We start from the raw sequence: 9,464 nt of genomic DNA on the forward strand, positions 1-9,464 counted from the left end.
CCGTCCCTGTTCCCCGCACCAAGCCCACGGTGCGTGTCCACAGTCCTGTCCGGCCCGTTCCTGTTCCCCGCACCAAGCCCACGGTGCGTGTCCACAGTCCGGCACGGCCCGTGTCTGGTCCACCGGTGCCCAATCCTGTTCCGGTCGACGGCTCCGCTCCGGAGCCGGAGCATGCCGCTCCACAGTGGTCCAGTCCGGGCCAGAGGGGTAGGGCTAGGGTGGAGGCAGGGGGAGAAACACGCCCGGGGCCAGAGCCTCCACCGAGGGTGAGGCGCCCACCCGGGTCCCCCCCCTAATAGACTTTAGTTTGGTGCGCCGGGAGTACGCACCGTTGGAGGGGGGGTACTGTCACGCCCTGACCAGGTGAACTCTGCTATTTTGGTCAGGGTGTGGCATTTCTATGCTTTATTTTCTATGTTTTGGTTATAGCCTTTCTTTGTGTTTTATTTCTATGTTGGGCTCGGGGGTGATTTCCCAATCAGACAGCTGTCGCTTGTGAAGTCTGATTGGGAATCACATTTAAGTTCCTTTTCCCCCACGATGTTTGTGGGTTGTTGTCTCGTTATTTGAGCACGTAACGTATTGGCAGTTTTTCCTTGATTTTGTGTACATGTTTAATTCTAGTGTGTTAAATAAACATGTATTCGCTCCCAGCTGCGTTTTGGTCCGCTTCCTCGTCTCCCGACGACAAACGTTAGTCAGACTGACGTGTACTGTAGCTACCATACTTTTACAACTAGTCAGCTGCCTTACTAAGCAATCACACGCCTGAGGGCAGTGTATAGTGCTCTACATGCAGGACAATGATGGAGGCAATGAATATGTCAGTGGAAATATGTTATGTGCAGGGAGTCTTGCTGTGTTCATTGAGCCTACTGGATATGGCTACTGTATACTACTGTATACTACTGTATATGGTACCTGTGGGGAGGGATGTACCTTCAAGTAACATTAACATCCACCCCTAGAAACCAAAGACTTGCTGTTATATTGCACTCAACATTTGCAACATTTCCCTAACCACTTGTGGATACTGAATCCTGATATTTGATGTTCATATGTACTCTTTAAATTTATTCCCATCATATTGTGTGTTTATAATCCAAACATTTTTATAGCATGGCAAAATAGCTGAGAGATGATCTTATACACAGAGAATGCGTGGTATGGATTTCATTCTGCAAAGAGTTGTCCTATTTCCTGAACAAATATGATCAAGACGGCAAACAATGACCAAGAACATTGTTTTCTTTGTGAGCAAACCTTGTTTCCCCATACCTGAGCTGCAAGCAACCAGTGGGTGTAACGTGAGAGGCTTTGAGGCATCCATTCTCACAGAGCTGTTAAACAATATTGAAAAAACGGTCTCACCACTGTCAAGATATGACATGTTCTGCATAGGTATTCCAAAGGTGACGCTCCCTTCAGCTAGGCAACATTAGGTGGAGTGTAAATTGAGCTATTTAAAATAACAGAATGCACATTCCAGTTGGTCTTTTCTCCTCAATGCCTTGATTTGTCTCAACTCTTCTAGTCCCATGTATGCAAGAACACCCTTGTCATTGGATGACATCAGCACATTCTGAGTTGTGCTATATCGATACGAACACCCAGAGCTGTAGAGCTAAATGTTCTGTGCTAATCATTAGCATTTACTGTGCAGCAGACCTGTCAAAGGCTAATATGTTTGAACCGTCGCATGGATCATTATTGGTTTAGCAGTTAGGCTACGCTGTGTTGATTAACATCCTCTATTCATATTTTTTACAAAGCTGAGGCAACACTGTGTATGTCCCAAATGGCACCCTATTCCCTATGTAGTGCACTACTTTTGATCAGAGCCCCATGGGCCATGATCAAAGTAGTGCACTATGAAGTGAATAGGGTGCCAATTGGGATGCATATTATAAGTGTGTGTGTGTACGCACTTTAGCCTGCATGTTTGGCCTACGAGTGGTTCTGCGTTAAGAGTTGTGATTTATAAATTAAGATGAAACTAGGGCCAAGTGTGAAAAACCCAGACAGTTCTTCTGGTAAACGGTTTCCCTTCAAAGGAGAGCAGGTTTAACATGCACACTCATAAATCAGTAAGGAGGGTAATTATTTCACTCTTGGTAATGGCCCTCTGATGAGTTTCTTTTCTCTGTGTTTGCAGGATGGCTGTTGACGACCCTCCCCTTTCTGCTATACTCAGCTGTCAATCAACCAGGATGAGCAGATCTCTAATCAAGACATGGACCTGGATGCAAAGACTGAAAAAGTGGAAACAGCATAAGGAGTTTGATCATGCTCAATAAGGGATTTTATGTTGTAATGTCTGTTCCTTATATTTTTATCAATGGAGTCTGCTGTATGATAGGAAGCCAGCCATAGAACATGGTTTTAGAATGACCACTTCTTCCCTTTTTAAGTGTATCTATGAATAAAGTCAAGTGAAATAACTCAGTTCTGAAGCTAATACAGACACACTCACACATACGTAACACAATTCCCCTCGTTAACACACTATCAGAGGTCAGTTCACTTCACACCTCCAGGTCAAGACAGGGATTGAGGGGCGTCCCTAGGGAATATTTAAACAGTGGTCATCACCTTTCCTTCCTCTCCTGCCACTCAGTTTACAACTAGTTGCTTATTGGCTTTACAACTGGGGCTCGTATTCATAAAGATCCTAGATCCGCACTTCCACACAGAGATGCTTTATGAATACAAACCCAGAGGCTTTATGAAGGTCAGAATTGAAGTTAGATAAATAAATAAAAAAGGAAAGAAAGAAGTAGCTTTGTTGTTACATACTTCTCACTTCCACTTTTCTTTGAGTCGTGCTGATGTTGAAGACAGACCCATCGTGAAAGGGGCCCCAGTGGTACGGTACATTGTGAACGGTACTGTGGCCAGGAAGTACCTAATGTCACAAATGTCATGTAGTACCACATCCGCTTACCACAGTCTTATTCTAGTGAAAGCAACAGTACTCGTGCAGTCTCACCATGCTGTACGTACGTGTGTGAGTGCCTGCATGTGTGCGTGCGTGCATTCATGCAAAGACATTCATCTATGCGAGAGGTATCTCAATGTTCTAATCTATCTCATTGTTCTATGTGGGTATATGGCGTCAAATCAGCCTCTAAAGCCAATTGGGCAAGATGGGGCTGTTGAGCAAGATGAAACATAGTTGAGCAAGCAAGCAAACACTGAGTCGAGAGCGCAGAGGATGGTTACTGCAAGCAGATGATGACTGCAACAAGCGCACAGACAAGTCGAGAGCACAGAATGTGGTCGAGCCAGCAAAGGATGGGTCCTGAGAGCGCACAGGCAGCGGGGACATGCAAATTAAAAAATTGTCAAATGCGTTTTCACAAATACACCGCTTCCCCACATGGATTCTTTTGTCTCACAACAAGAAATTTTGCTCTCGCAACTGCGATCATTTACTCAAATGTTTTATTACAGGTGAAAATTCTAGCCAATGAACACTGGTTAACACAGCAAAAAAGTTATCATTATTATGGAGCCCCAAACCCTGCCTATTTCTACAATTTCACTTATTAAAATCCGATTTGAACCTTAACCACATATTTAACCTTATGCCTAACCTTAAGTTAAGACCAAAAAGCAATGTTTGTTTTCTTACATTTTTACGATACAGCCAATGTTGACTTTGTGGCTGTGTTATCTAGTGGAAACCGGATTTTGGCAGTGAAAGGCAAGGTGATGGGTTTGTTATAAAAATCTTTGGTGGTGGTGGTGAAGTAGGGACGATGGCTGACGATAAAAAGGTAAGCTCTATAGTTTTTCAGTAGAGAACCTAACCAACCAACTTATCACCTGTGATTTCGAAATTGAAATTGATGTAGGAAGCTAGCTAGTTACTTGCTCTTCTGTTATTGAAGCAGGATATCTACAGTGATGGAAAAAGTACCCAATTGTCATACTTGAGTAAAAGTAAAGATACCTTAGTAGAAAATGACTCAAGTAAAAGTGGAAGTCACCCAGTAAAATACACCTTGAGTAAAATTCTAAAAGCTGTTGGTTTTAAACATACTTAAGTATCAAAGTAAATGTAATTGCTAAAATATACTTAAGTATCAAAAGTAAAAGTTCAAGTCTAAATAATTTCAAATTCCTTATATTAAGCAAACCAGACGGCACCATTTTTTTGTTTTATTAATTTACGGATAGCCAGGGCCAGGCTCCAACACTCAGACATCATTTATAAACGAAGCTTGTGTTTAGTGAGACCGCCAGATCAGAGGCAGTAGTGATGACCAGGGATGTTCTCTTGATAAGTGTGTGAATTAGATCATTTTCCTATTCAGCTAAACATTCAAAATGTAACCAGTACTTTTGGGTGTCAGGGAAAATGTATGCAGTAAAAAGTACATTTTCTTTAGGAATGTAGTGAAGTAAAAGTTGTCAAAAATATAAATAGTAAAGTACAGATACCCACAAACTACTTAAGTACTTTACACCACTGGATATTTAAGAAAGCTAACTATCTAGCTAACGTTTAACCACATATAAAAGTTAGCAGTGTCTTTGATTTAACCAAGAGCATTGTGGCTAAGTTAACTAAGGGATAGTATGGAAGGAGGACTTGGAAGACCAGCATGACTGGGAGGGAGTGGTGGAGGAGGGGGAGCCAAGAGAGATCAAACTCTGAAGTAAATAACCAATATTATAAACCGCTAACTGCGTACTTTGAGTTATAGACTATTTGAAACACAGATTTGATTAACTTTTACTCTGGCAGTTTTTGTGCAGTTACAACAAAAGAGAATGATTCTAACCATCTCTCTCTCCATCTACCTCTCCATGCAGGCCCACTTTAACTATGTGGTGGGGAAGTTATTCAGTGCTTGGCTGACAGAGATAGGAGATACAGGAGTCCACTGTTTAAAGTACCTTGGGTCTCTTCTATGCACAGCACTCTGGGGACTTGCTGCAGGTAACCATGACTTCTATCAATCACCCCCGTAACTTAATCATTGGTGGTACTGAGTTCCTCTAATTGCTTTGATGCTTTATGGAGGCATTGTTATGAGGACATCTGTCACGCAGAGAGGATGACATATTATTGACTTTGACCACCTGCTGTCTTTTTGGTTAGAAATATGGTTCTATACAGAGGATGGTTCTATACTGAATGTGTACAAGTAGGTTAAGTAAGGGATGAAGTGAAAATCAATAGGAGGATAGCTCCCCACGGCGAGGGTCAGGCATGAAATGACAGCAGGCTGTTCAATACTGAGCCAAACTGACTGACGAGTGCCGTGGATTAATACAGCTTGGCTCAGTCCCACATTGTATACAGTATTATCACTTACTTGGCTAAATGATTATCCATAGTTGCCTCTTTTAATACAGCTGCAATCCTAAAATAGACTGTTGCCTTGAATGCAAAACTTTTCAACTCCAATTGAACTCTGACATTTCCTGACATATTTTGACTGTGTGTAGAGAACATACAGTAGCAGTCAAAAGTTTGGACACACTTACTCATTCTAGGGTTTTTCTTTATTTTGACTATTTCTGTGTTGTAGAATAATAGTGAGGACACCAAAAATATGAAATAACACATGGAATCATGTAGTAACCAAAAAAGTGTTGGGAAAATATATTTGATATTCTTCAAAGCAGCCACCCTTTGCCTTGATGACAGCTTTGTACACTCTTGGCATTCTCTCAACCAGCTTCATGAGGTAGTCACCTGGAATGCATTTCAATTAACACGTGTGCCTTGTTAAAAGTGAATTTGTGTCATTTCTTTCCTTCTTAATGCATTTGTTGTGTTAATCAGTTGTGTTGTGACAAGGTAGGTGTGGTATACAGATGATAGCCCTATTTGGTTAAAGACCACGTCCATATTATGGCAAGAACACCTCAAAAAAGCAAAGAGAAATGACAATCCATCATTACTTTAAGACATGAAGGTCAGTCAATACAGAAAATGTCAAGAACTTTGAAGGTTTCTTCAAGTGCAGTCGCAAAAACCATCAAGCGCTATGATGAAACTGGCTCTCATGAGGACCGCCACAGGAAAGGAAGACCCAGAGTTACCTCTGCTGCAGAGGATAAGTTCATTAGAGTTAACTGCACCTCAGATTGCAGCCCAAATAAATGCTTCACAGAGTTCAAGTAACAGACACATCTCAACAACTGTTCAGAGGAGACTGTGGGAATCAGGCATTCATGGTCAATTTTCTACAAAGAAACCACTACTAAAGGACACCAATAAGACGAAGAGACTTGTTTGGGCCAAGAAACACGAGCAATGGACATTAGACCGGTGGAAATCTGTCCTTTGGGTTGATGAGTCCAAATGTGAGATTTTTGGTTCCAACCGCTGTGTCTTTGTGAGACGCAGAGTAGGTGAACGGATGAACTCTGCATGTGTGGTTCCCACCGTGAGCATGGAGGATGAGGTGTGATGGTGTGGGGATGCTTTGCTGGTGACACTGTCATTGATTTTATTTAGAATTCAAGGCACACTTATTTGTCTTCAACAGGACAATGACCCAACACACCTCCAGGCTGGAGAGTGATGGAGCACTGTATCGGATGACCTGGCCTCCACAATCACCCGACCTCAGTCCAATTGAGATGGTTTGAGATGAGTTGGACCGCAGAGTGAAGTAAAAGCAGCCAACGAGCTCAGCTTTTTTTGTGTGTAATTTCATAGTTTTGATGTCTTCCCTATTATTCTACAATGTAGAAAATAGTAAAAAATAAAGAAAAACCATTGAATGAGTAGGTGTGTCCAAACTTATGACTGGTACTGTATGTATACCTCCATTTTCCTCAGTGGAGTCCTATCCAATGTCTATACACCTGTTGTGTTGGCGTAGTTACCGGACGAGTGGTAGGAGTTGTTGATGACAGTGATGTGTTTCATTGTGATCTCAACAAACAGCCGCTGTGGCAAAACCATGCCTGGTGACGACAACCAAATGATATTTCTCCACCCTGGATCACAGTAAACACAAACCTAGTCACTCTCTCTCTGTGTATGTTTGTTGCACGTGAGAGAGTGAGTAATGGGTCTGTATATGCAAGTGTGTGTGTGTGTGTGTGTGTGGAGTAGGATATACGTTTTGTGTATATGAGTCTACTCTGAGTCTGTATACACCCTGTATTACATGCCTGTGTTTTGTTTGCACACACTTTTCTTGTATGTGAATTAGTATAGTGTTTTGTGACATTCATCTCTCTCTCTCGTCTCCTCAGATATTTGGTGCTCCCTAGACCAATGTTTCGAGGCAGGGATGAACTACGCTGTTCATCTGAGCTTGCCCCTCTACTCTGCACTCAGTGATGTCCAGTACCCATGCACACTCATCGACTCTGGTTGTTCTCAAGACAGAGGTAATGCTGGAACTAACCGAGTGTGGTCAAGACCCCCTCCACAGACATCTGCTGCATCTTCATCTTAAACATGTCAGCTCTGCAGCACCAGGGAGCTAAAGGTGTGGCACCGCACTCCCAACAGTCATGTATGACTGCTTAAACATACTTCAACATACTTGTATACTCATTTATGTGTTTCTTAACTAAACATCTAAGGAAGGTTTCTTATGGCTCAATAATACTGACATGGATTGTACACCTTTGCTTAGTCCCACATAGTGAGGTCTGCCTTTCCATATTTAGGCAAACAGAACAGCTCCATGCCATTTTATCTTTCTTTGATTCCTGGCATCCTTTTTCCGTACCCCCTTATAAAACCCCATCGGCTCAGACCTCCAATGGGTTTTGAGAAGGATGCGGGTAGAGGAAGTGAAGAGTTGAGCTGAGATTAATTGGGACAGAGCTCATGTCATTGTTTTAGGTGGAATCTTATATTGAAATATACCATCAAAAAGTATTCACACCCCTTGACTTTTTCCACATTAGTTGTGTTACAGCTTGAATTTAAAATGAATGAAATGTAGATTTTGTGTCACTGGCCTACACACACAACCCCATAACCCTTATGGAAGAACCACATGATTTTACATGTGAAATGTCCAAGTTTTCCACATGTCAAATGTTATGTTATCATGTGAAAACGTGTTGTTTTGGAACACTTCACGTCATGGTATTTCACATGTGGATAATTTGGCGATGCCCTGCAAACAAAAATGAGTCATTAGGATGTACCCGGAACATCACGCAGTCGCAGTGTTTTCAACTTACATGTTGGAAACACTTTGACATACATGCTGACATTGTGCATGTTTATTTATACAGTAATTATTATTCAACCCACCTGGAATATGAAATCCCAACCTCTTGATTCACGGCATTCTGATCTTCCTGCTATGCACCCATGTCTGTGTCAATGACTGATTTCACCTGTATTACTACACTTTGGACTTCAAAGTAAATCTCAGCTTTGTTAAAAATACACTCAAGAAAAACTCTATTTATCAAAGTGATTTAGGAGTAACATTAAAACAGAATAATATGGCCCACCAACATTAGACAACTGTATAGAAAACCCCTCAAATTGCTGAAATAAGTAAATTGAATCATGAGATGATAACTAACATAGCAGTGCAGATGTTGCTATTTTGCTAAATCCAGAAGTTGTGAGTTCAAATCCCAGGTGAGGTCATATTTAAAAGTCAGCACTAAGTGTTTAATCATATTGATTAAAGATGTTTACATTATTTTAGCTGAACAGTGTATCTCTTAGCCTAAAACTCCCATACCACTTAATTACTTCCCTTACAAAAAATACAATTGTGAAATGTGAAGATTCACAATTTTCACATGTGAAAACGGGTCACTTGTGCACATGTGAAAACATATGTTTACAAATATTGCATTTAATATTAACACAACCTTTTCACATTGAGAATAATTAACATGTTTTCACCTCACACTTGAATTGAAAACCAAATTCTTACATGTGGAATTGCATTTTCACACTTTACAAACTTTCACAAGTGAAAATCGAATTCTGACATGTGGAATAGCATTTTCACATGTGAAAAATGTAGAAATTTGGCATCCCCATGTTGTCACATTTATTTAACATGAGATTGTTTTCACATGTGTAGTTTAATGTTATCACATGTTGCTTTTACATGTTGTGACATGTTATCACATTACAGTAACTTAACATAATATCACATGATCACATGAAATTCATGTAGTTTTTCTGTAACGGAATGTCAAAGTGGAATATTTTTTGAAACGTTTACAGATTAATAAAAAATGAAAAGCTGAAATGTCTTGAGTCAATAAGTATTCAACCCCTTTCTTATGGCAAGCCTAAATAAGTTCAGGAGCAAAAAGTCACATGATTTGCATGGACTCACTCTGTGTAATATAATAGTGTTTAACATGATTTTTGAATGACTACCTCATCTCTGTACCCCACACATACAATTATCTGTAAGATTCCTCAGTTGAGCAGGGAATATCAAACAGATTCAACCACAAAGACCAGGTAGGTTTTCCAATGCCTCGCAAAGAAA

General features: G+C 40.8%; 1 long non-coding RNA gene across 2 annotated transcripts in view; it reads left to right on the forward strand.

The window, feature by feature from the left end:
- LOC115154728 (uncharacterized) overlaps positions 1 to 9,215 on the forward strand; it is a 46,892-nt gene extending 37,677 nt beyond the window's left edge. Inside the window, exons 2-4 of one of the 2 annotated variants that reach the window (XR_003867933.1) lie at positions 2,156 to 3,779; positions 4,822 to 4,948; positions 7,228 to 9,215. This is a non-coding gene — a long non-coding RNA (uncharacterized LOC115154728). Of the gene's footprint in view, positions 1 to 2,155; positions 3,780 to 4,821; positions 4,949 to 6,509; positions 6,626 to 7,227 lie in introns of those variants that run through there. The other variant, XR_003867934.1, reaches the window with a different exon arrangement.
- The last annotated feature ends 249 nt before the right edge of the window (positions 9,216 to 9,464 follow it).

This window comes from Salmo trutta, chromosome 2 (genome assembly GCF_901001165.1).
Source record: "Salmo trutta chromosome 2, fSalTru1.1, whole genome shotgun sequence".
Lineage (NCBI taxonomy): Eukaryota > Metazoa > Chordata > Actinopteri > Salmoniformes > Salmonidae > Salmo > Salmo trutta.